The 19,176-nt window shown below is 42.8% G+C and overlaps 1 pseudogene; it reads right to left on the reverse strand.

Annotated features, from left to right (window-relative positions):
• The window catches only part of LOC124043500, a 46,964-nt pseudogene that overhangs the window by 20,331 nt on the left and 7,457 nt on the right, over positions 1-19,176 (reverse strand).

The raw sequence follows: 19,176 nt of genomic DNA on the forward strand, positions 1-19,176 counted from the left end.
GTTCAGGGGATCTGGGTGTTTGGGAGTGTGAACTGCGTTCCGGGGATCTGCGTGTGTGTGAGTGTGAGTTGGAAGCAGATGTTACAGTATTATGTAAAGATAGGATCTTAATTTGATCCCCCTGTTGCAGGAGAACTTTTAAAACATGTAGTGTATTTGAGGTTTAAACCACTTCTGAAGATTGTAATATCCACTTCGAAATGTCAGACTTGATTTCCCCTTACGAAAGAATGGATCAACGCCCATAAAAATGTCCATGAATTATAATCCACATAATAATTCACATTTCCTGTTGCTGCAGGATTATTTTCCTGCTGTAGCAAACTGGCTCAAATTAGGATCCTACATCTGTAAAGTGCTCCTTCAGTTCAACAACTGTTCGGGGGATAATGACTCCTGTCCTATTATGTATCTGTGTGTAACATGGAGCTCTTTATTTTCAAGTACCCACTGGACATCCAGATCTATAACTGTAAGTTTAGTCTCTTATAGGAGCGTATGATGCCAAACTCAGTAGTTAGCTGCTGATGGATTAATACAGTTGTATCCTATCACTCGCTCCCACTGCCATTCAAATCTCTGCATTTCTGTAGAAGCAGTGAAAAGTTATGTTTTTCTAACATGAGCTCTTCAGTGCCTTGTCAATACGACAGGTCTCCAGCAAAAGGCCAGACAGCAACGATGGGAAAAATACAATTTTTCCACCCCAGGATGCTCGAGGGTTGCCATGGAGACCGTGGCAGTAAACATAAATCTCTCTCCATCTCACTCCTTATCGCTCTCTACATATAGAACAAATGTATCGGACTTCCTCTGCTGAACGGCATCCATCTGTAATAAAGCTCCAGCTCCTCCCTAATGCATTATACCACAGTTCTGACAATTCAACTATTTCTCAACACAGTCTTTCGCTAACAATCTTACATAGTGAGCAGTGTTTATATGCTACAGTACTTTGGTGGTGGTGTGTTTACATCTAATTGAAATCCAGAAGACCTTTGGAAAATTCCGGACATATTTCCTGCTCCACGCACACGAAACACACACACACACACATGGGCATGCAGGCACACCCCCCCCCATCTCCTCACATCCCCTCCACACACGCACATACTGTCTCCTACTCCTAGTATGTGAAGTCCTGCCCCTACACTACCAGTCTCAGAAAAATCTCCTGACCCCCAAATCTATAAATAACCTGGTTGGTTGGCGCGGGGGCTCTGGTTGCCAGGATCCCTCATGAATAGCTGATGTATGGAATAGCACTCCTTATTAATAGCTGTGACATGGGGGCCCTGTGGCATGATGAGCACTGCATTGCAGCAACACCTTCCTTCTTTCTCACCCTCTCCTCACGCCCTCTCTCACCCCCCCCTTCCCTCTCCCCTTCTCTCACCTTCAGTGAGTTACCTCTTCTCTCCTCCTCTCTCCTCTCCTCCTCTTTGATGCAGGAGGAAGATTGCCTCTGATGTCTCTATCTGTCAGTATGGTCGTTGTAGTATGACAGAGCATTTCAGTAGAAACATATAGACATAGCCTATTCATATTGAAGACAACTAGTACCTATCTATGCTGATGTACATTTGTAAATGAACTTGATCGACAGACACTAACAACACTAACACAAATCCTTTTTATGAGCTTTGTCGTCAAATATCTACAAGGGTTTGGATCTAGTTGCGGAACAATCGGCCCAGAATAGTTTGAAAGGGACCTACAGAAAGCATGACTCCAATATACTACAAAACAGAAAGGAACCTACATAGCTAGCTACAGCATAGGCTCTCAGAGTGCTTGAAATATACAGAGCAATGGAAGCTGGTAGGGTTTATGTGAAATGGCACCCAATTTTCTATATAGTACACTACTTTTGACCAGAGCCCTGTGGAAAGTAGTGCACTATATAGGGAATAGGGTGCCATTTAGGATGTAGTTTAGTGCTGCCACGCTGTGCTGACTTTGCAGGCTGGCCAACGCCCTCTGGCCAAACAGGCCACATCTGACACACACGTATTGATCACAGCAGAGTTAGTGGCATTTTATTGACAATCAGCCTGATCGATTCATCTCTTTGTCCAGACCAGAGCCAACAGTTTAGTGTGTTTACCAACCTGTGTCGCCATAATTCTGTCTGGTCCAGAAAAGACAGCCAAATGTAGATGTCAATGTATGTTTTTGGCCCAGGGACCAAAGTTGTTAAGCGCAATAGTTAGCTAACTGTGTCCGTAAAGATATGTTTAGAGATTCAGAACTTTTGTGAAACAGCTGAGTTACAAATATATGACAAATCAAAATTGGACGGTCTTCAGAGCTGGATGGGAGGGTTTGAGGGTAGCTGAAGAATGGGATTAAAAACAAACAAAAGATAACTATTGTAAAAGGCATTGTGTCCGTAAAATATATATAGTATGTATAGCTGGAAGTAGAAGCCTAAGTGTTATTGTCCATTAGTTCACTACAATTAGGGGATGGGTGGTAATGTGAGGGAAAAAAATAAAAAATAATTGAACAAAATCTACATAGTATGTCACTGACTACTATATCAAGATCAGTGGGACAATCAGAGAGTGATGCTTTACGGCACACTCTTCTTCTAGCTATTTCGAATGTTGTTCTATCTGCTGTGTATTTCCTTAGGTTACTCTGAAAGCCCATACAACCACCTGCCTCTATATTTCAGTGCATCAGCCCCCTCCTGAGTAGCTAACAGGAACGGAGCTGTTCTTTCCCTCTCCACTGACGCTCACACAACGTGACAGGGCATGAGGAATGTGTGGTGTCTCTCAAGGATGCTGTGGTGTGGAGTGTGTGTGTGTGTGTGGCCTGGGATGGGCAAGGCAGGGCCGCAAACAAGCACAGACCGCAGGCATGAAGACTCACCACACTGCTACTGGTAGTCAGACGCCTACTCAGGGAGGAAAATACAAACTGGAGATGAGAAACAGTCGTGTAGACTTTGTTTTGTCTGTGGTTTGTTTTGAATGGATTGTTGTGGGTGTAAATGTGGGAAGGCCCTGATGGGAGGGAAACTGAAACTGAGACTAAATTAACCCTAGCTCGGCTGAGCACCATATTTAAGCTACCAACAACCCAGCTTTTCTTGATCGTGAAACACAACACTGTCTATATATCTGCTTAGATACAGCAGTGTCCTACAATGGCCCTTTCATAAGACGGGAGTCTGGGAAGGCAGGCGGAACTGTCCCTGTCCCTCTGTGTTAGCCTGTGTTAACGTGTGACGCTACGCTAGTGCTAGCGCCATCCCAGCCTCGGCGCCGCAGGGGACTATAGCGGAGGCAGAGAACTGGGACGGGGAATTGGAGCAGATGAGGACATGGCCGAGGCTGAGAGATGGGGCCAGACGGAGCCATAGACCCCATGCTTACAACGGAAATGATGAGGATGGTACAACGTGGCAGTGGTTTCATTCAGTGCACCAACATGAAGCTAACTCTTTTAGATTTTATGTGTCTGGGCTTTGGCTTTGTTTTTTAAATCGAGGCAATTGTCATGAGGCCTATTGTCGCCAGGGAAATCGATAGAGCAATGTGGTACTAATCCCTTCCTCCACCAAATCTGACATTTTATTCACTTTATTAAGAAAGTAAGGAGTATAAGCCGCTGCCTTGAAATAGAGAAAAGTCACCCAAGGTCCGATGTTTTTAGCTAAACAGAACTATTTTTCTAAAATAAGCTCACATTTGAGGAAAAGGTTGTGGTTAAAGTTTGCAAATTCTACTGCAAAATCGCCAGCGACACCACTATGCTAACAGTCGTGACAACCTGTGAAGTCAACAAAAACACCTAATTGTGATCATGTCACAATTACTGCTGAGGAAGCTCTGATTGGCTGAGAGACGATGGCCAGGTCCAATCATGACACGGTGGAATATCTGAAAGCTGTCAATATCAAATCCCTCTGACAGTCTTGGATGGTGTTACGTCAGTTCGTTACAGGCGACAAGGTCATCTTAACTCCTTTTAAAAATTCCTCACCCGTATGTGTTCCTCATCAAGACAGTGAGGGCGGAAACTAATGAACCGCACATTCCGAATAGCTTCAAGGGTGGGGGTACAGCCTTCACATTCCTCCAAGATTCTTTAAATAAGATCCCAAAGAACCCCCTAACCTCCTTCCCTCCCACTCATCCTATCACCCCATTAGCCCAGTAGAGCCCAGTCAACCTTCATACCATAGCAGGTGGTGTCTGTATGACTGTGCAGACTCTACAAGATAGACTGCAGTGCAGTCTGTATCAGACCTGGGTTCAAATAATATAAATATTCTTTCAAATACTTAAGCTGAGCTTTTAAGCTGAGCTTGATTGAGCTCACCTGGCACAAGGGAACCAATGGTACTTAGTCCCAAAAGTGCAAAATTGCAAACCCTGCCTGCAGGTTCAATCAAATCCTAAATGTATTTGAAAAGAAAACAAATATTAGGCTATTTGAACCCAGGTTTTGGTCTCTATGCAACTGTTCAGACTATCAGATTGAAGAAGGCTCTCCCTTCTATATTAGGTACATTGGCACCTGGTGGTCCTGTAGCTGCCTGGGGCTGGGGGGGGGGCATAGAGACTGGACTACTTACTGACAGCTGAGAGTAGGGATGGTAGACAGGACGGCTATTGGAATGCAGGCAGACATAAAGCCCTAGAGGACGGGTAGGGCTGGCTGGGCCAAGGAGTTCGAAGAGACATCACAGCCTCTTGGTATTTCCTCATAAGGGCTTTTGAGGATGGCTCTATTTACTAAGAGACGACTGGGAGAGAGAAAGTGTCTCGCAAACTGTGAGGGTAAGACAAACTGAGGGCACATCTTGTGAAAACCAAAGCAGGCCACATGGAAGACTGTGGGACTAATATGAAATTCAACTGATGTTAAGTGCAGCAGTTAGGGTGTGGTTTCAAATAACATTCCGTTTGACAGAATTCTGTTTTCTTTTTCTTAATTTCAGTATAACTATGCAGGTCAACCAATCAAGACAACATTATGTATTAATCCAGTACATCCCTCCCATCATTGTATTCCACTCCAGGGTTGTATTAACTACGCATCAAATAGAAGAAAACGGACTGAAACAGGGAGGGACTACCTGAACTTGCCCAATAAGAAAGACTAGTTTTTGTTTTGTTTTCTGTTGCAAAAATGTTTTGCTACGGTGTGGCCAGATGAATATGACCCAGTTCTTGTCACTAGTCTCTAACCAAAATCAATTCCCTCATTGGAGCAGTAATCTGTAGCTAAAGCCACCAGTGAGGAAAGGAAAACACTTTTCCACTGGCAGCCTCAGTCACTACTACCCATTGGCATTACACTCATGGCTCTGTTTCCTGTGTTTGTACTGCAGCTGAATGCTAAAAGAATGAGCCCCAGAGTATCCATCACACACACACACACACACACACACACACACACACACACACACACACACACACACACACACACACACACACACACACACACACACACACACACACACACACACACACACACACACACACACACACACACACACACACACACACACACCTCTCTCTCTTCAATCTCTTCATTTGGTTCTCACTCCATTTGTCATCTTCCAGCCCCGTGCCACAGAGGCCTAGTTCTCTTCTTTTCATCCCTCAGTCTTTGACACACATATCTGGGTCCGGGTCTGGGATTATTCACCAGACTTAATGAGCGACAATGTGACACCGTCTAGTCCTAGTTGCGAGATGACCCGGACCGCGGCTGAAAGACAACTAGGGCTAAAATAAATGTGGTCCTAATCCCCATTTTACTCAAGTCCTTTATGGCCTACCAACATAACCAGGCCAAATCTGAACAAGAAGGAACACCGTTATGATGATAAGCCTATGTTGAGCTAGCGTAGGTAAAAGTTAATGGGCAGGAGAAAACAGAGCCATGATGAAATGAAGGACAAAATAAAGCGTCTACAACCTTGACGACCAGGGAGTAATGGAGGTTTGAAAGGAGAGCACTTAAAACGTAGGTTGTTCTTCTTAAAACCTAGACAATTCCACTGTACTGTACCTAGCCTTCGTAATCAGCTGTGATTAGCATAGTTATTTGGTGAGGCGCCGCTCGCTTTGTTACCCACCTTATCTCCCCATACGAGGGGCTGGTGCGTGGCACGCTTATTTTGGGTAGACGGTTAATTGGTGTTTATTCACTTTGAAACGCGAGTGAGGCGGTGGGGGTAACGTTACCGACGGGACCGCTTCCCGTACCCCACTCGCCTTTAATTAGCTTTCATTTATTGAAAAAACATTGAGGTAATTCTTAGAGAGGTAGAAATGAAAAGGCCCTCCGACACAATGAAGACAACAGCCAACTCGTTTCACGCCAAAAATGATCCCAATGGAAACGGTTATATTAGAGGATCCTTTGAATGTGTCACTGTCCGCGTCCTCCTAGTTCCCTCCTTCATCCTCTAGTGCAGCAAGATATCATCCGGTCTGTTTCATTAATTCTGTTGGAGCTTTGAAATTAGACAGAGAAGCAGGATGGAGGAGGATGTAGGTCACATCCTGCTATCCAGTGTGCTTGCTTGCGCTCACTCACTCTCACTCACTCATTCACTCTCACTCAGCCCTGCTAGATTCCTAATCAGTTCCTGCGCTATCGTCATGTCTTTTCCCATACACATGCATGTCTGATATGGAAATATCAGGCTAGCGCATCGGGGTTGATCGTGCATTGTGATCGTGCCCTCAGGGTAGCATGGATTTAATGAGGCCCAATTTCCGGAGCGGGACTGAACTCTTCTGACCGGCTGGCTTCTGGATCCCTGGCTAGCCTCGAAAGCAAAACGCCTACTAAACAAACCAGCCATGAATTCATCATATCAGACCAGAGAGAGAGAGGGGGGTGTTTTGTATTCAAGTTATTTTATGTCTATTAAGAAAATTGGGCCACAGCCAAAGTGTGCGTGGTCTGCATGGTTGAAGCCTGTTGAGGCCATGCTCTATAACACTAATAAACAGTGGATAAAACTTGGAACATTGGGAGTATGACAGTGCAACATCTACGCCCTGATAGGTAGGCTACTCCCAGGATCAAATGAACTCAGTTACTCCTCTTTAGAAGTACCCAATTCATCCCACTACAGTGTTTCTGAAGCAATAGAACATGTTTCCCTATATGTAGTCCCATCAAAGAAGAAAACTAAATGCATACAAAGTAACTCAACTGATTTCTGAATTCCCAGCAACCAGAGAAAGCACTTAATATAATACTAACGCACACGTCTTCATTGACTGTCCCAGAATGTGCACACTGTGATTCATATCACCGTTCCATCATGTTTACCACACAGAGCCTGCTTCAGGCACAGCGCCACTCTATGTTTGGGCCTCCGCTGCCTAACCTGTGGCTTTGATCTGACGATAGCATCTATTATAGCGATCTATCTATCTAGTATATATTGGATCTAGGGCAATCTGCAGTATCTTTGGAATCATGCTCTCTCTAGCTAGCTGCCTGAAGGCTTGCCAACATGTGAGTGGCGCTGTTTGTGGAAATTGTGTCGGACGAGGTGTGTGTTGTTTGTGCACCACAAAAGCAGTGATGGATGTATTCTAACTGTGGTGTGCAACAAAGCACTGAGAAAAGGTTGTCAGACAACCCTACCCCCTTCCATACAGTAACCGTGTCCCTTCTTGAGGTACTCTCATTTTAAAATACTATGCTGCAGTGTTCTAGGAACATTGTATATTTAGGCTAATGTGAGACAACAACAGTGCATTTATGGAAATGGTACACCGTGAGAGTTAACACAAACACTACCGAGTTTACTGTAAACTGTCACAATGCGGGATTCGAATCCCACATATTCTAAATGGAACATAGTGTTTCTGAGGTAGAAGAGGGTAGCTGCTCTCTTTTACACTCCACCCAAGCACTATGTTCTGTTGCTACCAGCATTGGCTAGCCGAGCATCCGGTTCATGTTCAATGACAACATGTTTTGGCAAAAAGATAGGTGAAACCGGGAGTCGATCAAGAGATCAGTGACCTATCAACTTTGTTTTGACCTAAATTCAACGTTCTTTTTTATTTTTAATCCCGCAACTCAAAAGTCACAACCAAGTGTGAATTATTGAATTATTGAGTGTGAATTATTGAAGAGCTGTTCAACCTTTACTAGATGCTCTGCTCTCCTGGTGACCACTAAACTCTCCCTGGCATCTCTTCTCCCGTGGGCTCTCACCAGTCGACTGCTGATTTGTGTGACAGACAACATGCTTCAGACAATGGACAATAGTGTATAAACAAGTAGAGTAGTATCTCATAACGTGGGCTTCACATTTCATAACAATGACAAGTGCCCTTGGAGATTGAAAGATCTTGTAGAGAGTTGAGAGCATCTTGTCGGGCTGTATCACCACCTGGTATGGTAACTGCACTGCCCACAATCGCTAGTCACTTTAATAATGCCACTTTAATAATGTTTACATATCTTGCATTACTCATATATATATATATATATATATATATACTGTATTTTATACGATCTATTGCATCTTGCCTATGCCGCCCAGTCATCCCTCATCCATATCTTTAAATGTATATATTCTTATTCCATCCCCTTATTTAGATTTGTCTGTATTAGTTGTTGTGGAATTGTTAGACTACTGTTACATATTACTGCACTGTTGGAACTAGAAGCACAAGCATTTCACTACACTCACAATAACATCTGCTAATCATGTGTATGTGACAAATAAAAAATAAAAAATGTATTTGATTCTTAGGAGGTTTTTACCATGGAGCTCCTCATACATCTACACCTCTAACCACAGATCAGATTCCCCTACACCAACCTTGACCATTAGGAAGCAAAATACAATATCTGACACTGGACCAGTTCTATCACCAACTTCTACCATCTACTCCATTGTGGCTACACAACTACCGGGCTATACTGGGCCTTGGTAACAGACCAACATTTTTACATTTACATTTTAGTCATTTACCAGATGCTCTTATTCTATCTGAAGATAGCTAAGTGAGACAAGCACATCACATTCATAGTAAATACATTTTTATAGTAGATATCAACAGACGTAAGGTCTGTAAATTATGCTGTTTGATTCACACTAACGAGCGGAGGCGAGCAGGGCTTCATAACTAATTAAACGGGGGTGGGGGTGATGTGAAGTACATGAAAGAACACAGAGACTCACCTGCTGGGTGATCCTAGTTAATAATTCAAGCATGTACTCTGGCTGTACGGTCAGCTGGGGGAGAACATAGCCAAACACGCTACAGGAGAAAGGGCAACGTGGATAGTTGGATGCAGGTATTCAGCTATTTTCACGATTATCTTGGTAACAAAAGATGACCGTCGCTGTTTTATTACATCGATAGCGTGCTTCGCCAGCTACCCAGCTATCACACACTGCTTGCATGAGAATTAGATAGCAAAATGTTTGAGGATGCCACAATTGAGGGTGTTGAATGATAACAACTGGATTAAACAAAATGCATGCATGCATGGATGAGAGAGAGAGAGAGAGAGAGAGAGAGAGAGAGAGAGAGAGAGAGAGAGAGAGAGAGAGAGAGAGAGAGAGAGAGAGAGAGAGAGAAAGGAGTCGTTATACCACCTTCTTACAGTATATCATATGGTGCCATAAGCTATGGGTTTATGTCAACACTTCTATCTTTCATACAGGCTACCACTGACCACTTCACACATCACAAGCAGTCTGAGAATACTTGTCATTTATGCCTCAGATCCTTCTACTAGCCTAGCCAACCATGTAAATTGCATCACACACATAGCACTGAATCTGCGGGAGGCATTTCATGTATGCATCTAGAGAAGCAGAGCACATTCCCCCCCTTCCAAACATACTGACAGTTGATCAAGTGCCCAGTGACGTCAGGAACTCCGCCTGCTGTTGCTATGCTACAGACCACATCAGCCTGCTTGTATTTACATTATTACACACTCAATTAATGCCCGTATAATCTATATGGAGGGGGACAGGTGGGGCTTGTTGCCCTATCAACTCTGCCAGACCACACACATTGGAACACATTCGACTTTCCTTTCCTCATGTCCTTTCATTCGTGGCCTCCGACATGTGAATGCATGGAATATGATTTTGCCTTGATACGTTCCCCTATGAAGTCTTTTCAGACCAGTAGGTGTGAAGGATGGGAGATGACGGAAGGAGGATATTTGAGACCGTTCGGGAACAAGTCCTTTCAGATCAGTGGCACTAAAGGAGAAGAGATGAGGTTAGGAGGATATGAGATTGTTGGAACGTGGCCACTGAGTTGAGAGTAGAGTAGATACATAGTGGTCTCCTGTTTCCCAGAGTACATTATGGGACTTGGGCCATGACACTATAGGGCAGTTTAGGCACGCAACAGGAAGAGACCTGGCCACACCATTGCCATAAACCGACTTTTCCGTGAACTGCAGGGAGAATACACTTTTAGGTCGAGTGCAACGCCTAGGATTTATCCCTCAACCATTACTTCATTATCTAATGGAATCTACTGAGGTTTCTCTAATTGAATCATTTATGATCTTGTGGCAAACAACTCATGTAAAATTATTCGGAAGAAACATACCCTTTGCTGTAGATTTCACCCACAGGGTAGCGGTGGGTGGGTCGGGAGTAGAGCTTCATAGAGCTACAAAGATTTGAGGTGAAGCTGTGGGCTTAGAAAGAGAGACGGACTGAGCTTGTTGTCAGTGCATGCAATCTCAACGCTGTGCTTTACAGGGAAGACATCCTCCTCCCTCAAGTGGTACCCTTCCTGCAGGCTCATCCTGACATGATCCTCCAGCATGACAATGCCACCAGCCATACTGCTCATTCTGTGCGTGACTTCTTGCACGCCAAGAATGTCAGTGTTCTACCATGGCCAGCGAAGAGCCCTGATCTCAATACCACTGAGCACATCTGGGACCTGTTGGATCGGAGATTGAGGGCTAGGGCCATTCCCCCTAGAAATGTCCGGGAACTTGCAGGTGCCTTAGTGGAAGAGTGGGGTAACATCTCACAGCAAGACCTGGCAAATCTGGTGCAGTCTATGAGGAGGAGATGCACTGCAGTACTTAATGCAGCTGGTGGCCACACCAGATACTGACTGTTACTTTTGATTTTGACCCCCCTTTGTTCAGGGACACATTATTCTATTTCAGTTCGTCACATGTCTGTGGAACTTGTTCAGTTTAAGTCTCAGTTGTTGAATCTTGTTATGTTCATACAAATATTTACACATGTTAAGTTTACTGAAAATAAACGCACTTGACAGTGAGAGGACGTTTCTTTTTTTGCTAAGTTTAGTATGTGATTTACCTGGTCAAAATTTGCACTGATATTTTCAAAAGGGCCTAAAAAAACGAACAAAAACAAACCACAAAGCTAAAACATGAGGTTGCCACATTTTACCTTTAGGTCTCCGGCATCCCCTTAGTAAGCCTTTGATATTATCGTAAACCCTTTGATTAACCCTTTGGAAAAGAATTGGTTCTACCTTTGCACTAGCACAAACAATTCAACAAATCTACCCCTTTACAGTGAACATTTGCAATGGAAATCTCTTGAGATTATAACAATGCTTTGTCTTTCGCGATGCAGTGAATTTGATCTCTCTCTTTTGCAGAGATGAAATCATAAAAGCAGAAGCTGCCAAAGGAGTCCATCTGTACTGTTGACGACACAGAGGCCTTTCGTACTGACTGGCATGCCTGTCCTTCTGTCTGTGTGGGGACCACTCACTGTGCATCCTCCGGTGATCTGCCCACTTGCATGTCCTCCAGGGGACATAAAACAAAAAGGCCTTGGCCGGCCACATCAAATCAGCTTATGGGTCGGTGTTGAAACTGTGGTCCACCAATTAATCTACATAATAACTACATATCATCTGTCTGAAGGTTTTATGTATGTTGTAGTACATTTTACAGTCATCAATTAGGGCCTAGCATATGGTTTGATGTGGATAATCACATTTTCATATTCTCAGTAGGCCTTGTTTTTCAATTACCATTTTTGAAGGTTGTCTCTAAACTTAAGGAGGTGGAACTCCATTCCCTTCAAATTTATCCACTGCATGTGACGTTGATGCAAGTCCTGCTGCAACAGTAATTTCTCCACACCCCCCATCTTACAGTACATATCTTAGTGAATCATCAAACCTTTTCACCTCTCTCACTAAAATTCTAAAAAGTGGCAATAATGGATATTAACTGAAAATTATTTTATGTAGTTTCTTGCGATAGCCCTCTGTGACTTGAAAGAATATTTCTCAAAACTGTGATTCCTAAAATATGTGTCCTGAGATTTGGTCAAGTCTGTCAGATTTGTCTAAAATCCTAAATGAATCAGGAATGAGCAGGGTCAACTATACCATAAAGACCCCTTATTCATGTCCTCATTACATGTAGTGCAACAAGACCACTCATGGTCTGTAAAGTTCTCTAGCTTTGATAGATTTAAACAAACAGTTTTGAAATCACCATGGTCACAATCCTAAACTGTCTGCCTGATAGAATATTAATTTTGGTTAAGATAAGTTACTTTTAATTACGTTTTAGAGCCACAAAGCAATTCAACTGCTACTGTGTATACCACTTGAATGAAGAAGGAAACATACATTTTTGTCTCCATAAAACATAAACTCCGTCAGCTTTTTTCTAACGTCAACTCCATCAGAGTGCTGAAAGATTTGATAAAATGGTTGTGTTTTTATTGGGGATTTTCAAATGAATAATTGGTGAATAATTTCCCATATTTTACAAATGTTTGTATTGAACTTTTATTTTTGGAGAAAAAAAATGTCTGTTTTCCATATCTGTTGTCAACTCTGATGGACTCAAAATATTGTAACCACTGTCCTGCAACATTTGCTTAAACAATTTACTATGCTAGACCTAAGGGATAATGTTTGCTTTTTAAATGTTGTTTTATGTTCTAAATGTAACTAGCCCTGGAACATTTAAGAGTGCTATAAAATAAAAATATGTTTGGAGATTTCTATTACTTATTTCAATCGTCTAATTTTAGAATTAAACAATCAAGACCTTTAAACACTTGTTGGACCATTATTGTCAAAATGAAATGACTTTCATGGTGTGATAGACCAAAGTATAAGCTATCAAAATATATAATTTAACATTTTGTTAATACTAAGACTAATATTTGTGGGGAAAAAGTTGAGATTGTTCGATCTTTCAAGGATCTCTAAGCTCTAAACAGCAACATTTTCTCTCAGCCTCAGGGCAAAATGTGTAAAATAGCATGAAATAATCTATAATACTTCACAGTTTTTTCTCTGCCCCATGGGGGGCCTTGCTCGGACCTCGCAGCGAGCCATGCGAAACTGCGCTACGCCACTGACTTTGTGCTGTCTTGGCCACTCCTAGTCTTTTTCACATGTATGAGCTGTCAAGGCAGCAGAAATAGATCTGGGACCAGGCTAGCCTTTTTACCTGCATGATCTAAACCTCTCAAAGGCAACACAGAATGGTTGCTGACATCTGGCGCGGCTGCTGCCACAACACCCCGAGCCTTTCAAGAAAGGAATCCTTCCTGGCAGTGGGGCGCCATGGCAACCACACCCACACAGTACATAGCAAATAGGTGGATATAGAAATAGAGCCTCCAGATTTTCATATAAAGGCATTAGCAGTGCTGCGTCAGAGGAAGTAGGATAGATTTAGCTGTTGAATGCTTGTTGCATGCAAAGTGAAATTTCAAATGTGAGTGTGCTAGAGTAGCAAACATGTGTTTAATACATGCTTTTGGAAGTGATGATTGTTCTGTAACTTCTAGTTCTATGGTGCACTTAGCATTCGATTTGAGTGCCAAATGTCCATTAAATAACACAAAGGGCTTATTACATGATCTGATGCAAGAAATCATCACCTTCACAAACATTGGTGTTCAGATCCATTGGAAATTGAAATCACATTTCCATCACACTGAAGGGCTCATCAACATAAACAAAGTCCTATGTCAGGTGTCATAACACACTTATGTCATACACTACACTTCATAATGGTCTACTTCTATTGCTTATGCTGCATCCCACTGCTGAGCAGCTAAGTACTCCTGCAGCATGGCTCCAGAGGTGGGACCAGCCCTCCTGATTTCCATACTTGTTGCCATGAGCACCGGTCTGGCTGTGACTAGCTGCTGTGTGGATGGACAGGACAGGAGCCAAGCAGATATGGCCACCCGCTCGTGACGGCCTCTTTGAGATGCAGATAGATATGAAAATGAGTTTGGGGCATAGCGTAGCTTACTAAAGGAGTGTTCATCCTGGATTAAGGATAAAGGATAGAGGTGTGGACTTGAGTAGTGTGACTGTTTAAACTGGTAGTTTAGACCATCTGGGCTGGGCACTGACAATTGTAGGCCTATCCTTTAGGAACCTTATAGTTACTCAAAGGCTGTGTGACTGCATAAGTGGATAATAGGTAACACGCATTGGAGCAAATGACCCTGTAAGACGCATAAGGCACAAACAAAGGGCACAAAGAAGACAAACATTAGTGGCCCTGTGTGTCCCATCAACAAAGCCCTGACTGGATGTTGTGTTGGGCCCTGACCGCGGTCACCACCCTGACCGTACGTGGTCATAATACGGCCTGTCTCACACCACACCCAGGCAGTCAGACCGAGTAATAAAAAAAGAAGGAGGGCAAGGCTCTGCTATTTTAGGTGTACTCCACTTTAGATTGAAAAATGTCCCTCCCTACACTCAGTCTATCTCCCCCGTCTAGGGACTTGCACACAAAGACAGCCAATGGTTAATAAAGGTGCAGTGTGACGCATCTGTGGAACCTGCCATAATGACGTTTTCATGTCTATATGACAATGCCTGTTGACATGGAGCAAAGACGGACCTATCGCACAACAAAGACATCTGTAAACATACACATGCTGACTACACATTTGGACTACTCTGTGGCAGACAATCTCATTCTTCAACCTACTCTCCTAGGCCAGTGGTTCTCCACTGGTTTTGCCTTGGGACCCAAATTGAACCAGGTTGTCTCAGTCGCGACCCAAAGTTTGCGTCGCGAAAAAGAATCGCCGAAATGCAATCTGGAAAACAATTCTTTATGCTATATTGGTATTATATGACAAGGGAACAACATCCCCACCTCTCATTGTCAATAATACAATTTTTCCCATATTCTTGACGAAGAACGTTAATAAACCACAAAGACCACAAAATCACCCAAAACAGTGCTGCTAATACAATAGCTCTATTTTGAAAATACTGTGATTGAAGAGAAATTGTTCAGAGATTTAATTATTTAAAAAACCTAAGTTACATTTCTACACACATCCTACCTAGTTTATGTCAATTCTTTACTCAGACAACCGTGACACGTTCAAAACTTTTATTTGAGCCACCAGTTCAGTCTCTCTCCTAGGCAATACTACATAATAGATTGACAAAAGCCTATTAAAAAATTGGTTTTGAAAGAAATCACATAGACAAACTGGATTGAGGTGCTCCGTATAAGAAAATGCTTTATTCATTACTGCTGGCTATTTCCGCTGTGACTCCTCCCTGCGCTGGGTTGATATCCCCGTACACCTACACAGTTGAAAGGTATTGTCAGATGTTGACCTTTCATCCTTTGTGTTGAAAGGCCTCCAACTGTGGCTTTTGACTTGTGAGCGTCTGACTGACTGGCTGTGATAATACACAGTTAAGAGGATATAAATACGTGGACATGTATAAATAGGGTTATGTAGCTTATGTAGGAATAAACTAAATCTATGGCAGCCAGAACCAATAAACATTATAGGACTGAATAAAGTGAGTGAGGTATTGAAAAGCGTGTATTTGGATCGGAAGGGATGAGATCATATTACAGAAGAATCAGAGGGGTTTTAATAATTAAATGATTTCTTTTACATATTGATACTAAAGGCCAATGCATTTCCTTTGTTATGGCCTAAAACTTGACTAATCGCTGCGGGTATGAGTCTGTCTACATGTTATTGAAACAGCCTGGACTCTGACAGAGAAAGGAGGGAGAAAAATGAGGAGAGGAGTGGAAAAGGAGGTCACCATTCACACTTCACTCTGTCCATTGTCGTGTATCCCACCTTACCACTTAAAGTGACAAAAGTCTCCAAAGGATGTCCATTCTATTCAGGACATGCACTCTCTGTCGACTTCAACTGTAAACCCTCTCTTGAGGCGCTCAGTATCAACACATAAAAGTGGTCTCAAAACAAACCTGCACCTGAAGCGACGACAACCACAGTTCGCAGTCGTGTTTTTGTACCATCTTCTCGTGTTTACACTGGAAAAAGTTAAAGTGTTTGAGGGAACATGACAGTTCTAGGCACCAATTTAAAATGTGACACCCTTCACATTACATGATAATGCTCCACTGACCTACTGGCCCTTAAATTAGCTAAGTGATGAGTGATTGCCTGATTGTGGCTCGCTTTGTCACTGTGACAGTCAGTGATCATGACAGGGCTCTGTAGTGGGCAGACAGACCAACCCTGACCTAGCCACAAACCACCCCTTCCTGCATGTTACAACCACTCTGTCAACCACCTTATAACCACCAATACTGCTGATGGAAGCTTGACAGTTCAGATTGTTGAAGGTGAGCGGGGCTACTCCTTAAGAAGACATTCATAAAGCATTCGTAAGGCTGTCATAAATGTAATACGCTCACTATTACCACATAAAAGTGGGTATGGCCAAAATATTCACCACATCGTCAGTTAGGTAGTATCATGCCTTCAGAAATGACAAGGCAGCTCCAGTTATGTTGACATTTAGCTGTTTGTTGACAAAAACGCTTCTATAGTGTATTAGGATACTGGGTATGTACACATCTGTTTCCAAGACCTGGATATACTGTAAATGCATCCATCAATGATGTGGACGCCTCAGGGTTCAAGTGTCTGCCAGCATGTCAGGTTAGAGGTTAAGAAAATAAAATAAGAATATGTTCTTAACTGACTTGCCTGGTTAAATAAAGGTAAAATAAAAATAAATAAATAAAGAGGTTAATAGGAGGGTGAGTGAGCATGACTCTTAGTGGCTCTTTGAAGTCCAAATGAAAGGCCAAGTATAGAGCTGGCTAAAGAGGGACATGGATCTTGTGATGTGGATCTTTGGAAATAATTCTAAATGATCAAGACAACCAGACTCATGTATAGAACATGAAAGACTACAACAGTAACACGGAGAAAACATGATTTCCTCTGGCAACACGTGTCCTTGGCATCACAACCAGCCCCCACAATACCTCACTGCGATTCACCCTCCAAACCACACACACTTCATTGCCCCCCGGCTATGATGCACATCTGCTTACCTCTGCTGCCGGTTGCCAGATCAGCCACTTTCTGAAAGGCATCCAGGAAGGCGGCTACCGCGACAACTGTCGTCCTGGAAGATGACATAGACACAGCTGGTCACCATTCTGATTGTTATTGACAGCAGAACATACCATATGTACAATATAGGCCAACAACCATACAACACTCATATTTACCACGGTTTGAATCACTTCACTAGTAGCCCCATATGCTCAGGGAAAGGGTTAGTAGGCTGGTCATGGTTGGGTCAGTGTTTCCCCTATAATTGTATAGGTGGGGTGGGTCCTTCCATCTAGCTCTGTTTGCCCCCCCCCCTCCCATCCCCATATTTACACAATTTCAAACCCCCTTAGGTGGTAACCAAAAGCAACCACACTGCATGGGGGGACAAAAGTGTGGAGAAAGGGGTCACGATAGATTTAACCTAGATTATTTTTGGGGCCTTTTTACCTCTATGCTCTTGCATTTCTGTATTTTGAGATTATCATGCAGCCAGAGAAACAAATCCATTAGTAAATTGTCTGTTCCAGACCTTGAAATTGTATCAAGTAGAGACTGACCTTTGTTGACAAGAAACTAAGCTGAAATTGAATTCAGTAGGTAGGCAAGGTATCATCATCCATAAATCATAAATCATTTCAGGAAATGCAACTGAGCCACATGCTGCAGGATGGTACTCTTTTGTACAATGTGCAATCGAAAGGTTGCTTTTCTCTCATTCTTAATGAAGTAATGACTCATTTGAGCTCAGAAAAACACAAGGGTAAGTGGAGGCATGCATTCTTAGTTATTTAAAGCAGAGCACGGTAACCTAAAGAGTAGGCTTGTACATTCTACATTCAGATGAGGTACTTAAAAAATCATTTAGATTTTATTTACACCCAATTAAAATTGTTGATGTAAATGGCAAGTTGTAGAAGGGTCCAGGCACTTGTTTTTGAGAAACTAAAAAGGACATATGTAGGTGTTTTTGGAGCATTTATTCATGTTTTTTTCAGAACCCCCGTACTGCACAACGAGGATGAGGAAGTGAATCGCTAAAAAAAAGGGTCTGGACCCTTTTATAAGATGCCATTTAAAAAAGCTAAATTCTCCTTTAAAGCGATGTTAGGAAAACACCCAGACTAGATTGCACACAATTGGAACTGCAGAGGGTTTGGACATCTGCCCTTTGGCACACCGGAACTCACTTCCTTTCACATGCAGTTTGTGCACTGCTACTGTTTTAGATTGCAGAGGTGGGTGTCACGTAAGCATGTACATGCATGGTTGCAGTACACAGATGCAAAGAAATGACTTCACACACAAGCTATTTTAGACACACCATTTTTGGGCTCCCGAGTGGCGCAGCGGTCTAAGGCACTGCATCTCAGTGCAAGAGGCGTCACTACAGTCACTGGTTCGAATCCAGGCTGTACACACCTGGCCGTGATTGAGAGTCCCACAATTGACCCAGCGTCGTCCGGGTTTGGCCAGGGTAGGCTGTCATTGTAAATAAGAATTTGTTCTTAACTGCCTTGCCTAGTTAAATAAAAAAAATAACAAATAAAAGTGTACCATGTGGTTAAGAATATTCAACTAGAAAAATGCATGTACTGTTATTTTGCTCTACCTGTGGAGAGTAAATGGTAGGATTTCTCAGGAACACTTTTTTCCCACAACACCTCAGCGGGACGACGAAGTAGAGACGTTTTTCAGCGGGTTAACCCAGTGTAACCCTGGGTTGTAATAAAAGCTTCTGGCGCGCTGCGCTGATCTAGCGTGCCGAGATAATGACTTTATGATTTGATCATTAATCTAAGTTGATGAAAGGTTAATTTATTTTTTCTCTCACATGACCT

The sequence above is a fragment of the Oncorhynchus gorbuscha genome, linkage group LG09 (assembly GCF_021184085.1).
Source record: "Oncorhynchus gorbuscha isolate QuinsamMale2020 ecotype Even-year linkage group LG09, OgorEven_v1.0, whole genome shotgun sequence".
NCBI classification, from domain to species: Eukaryota; Metazoa; Chordata; class Actinopteri; order Salmoniformes; family Salmonidae; genus Oncorhynchus; species Oncorhynchus gorbuscha.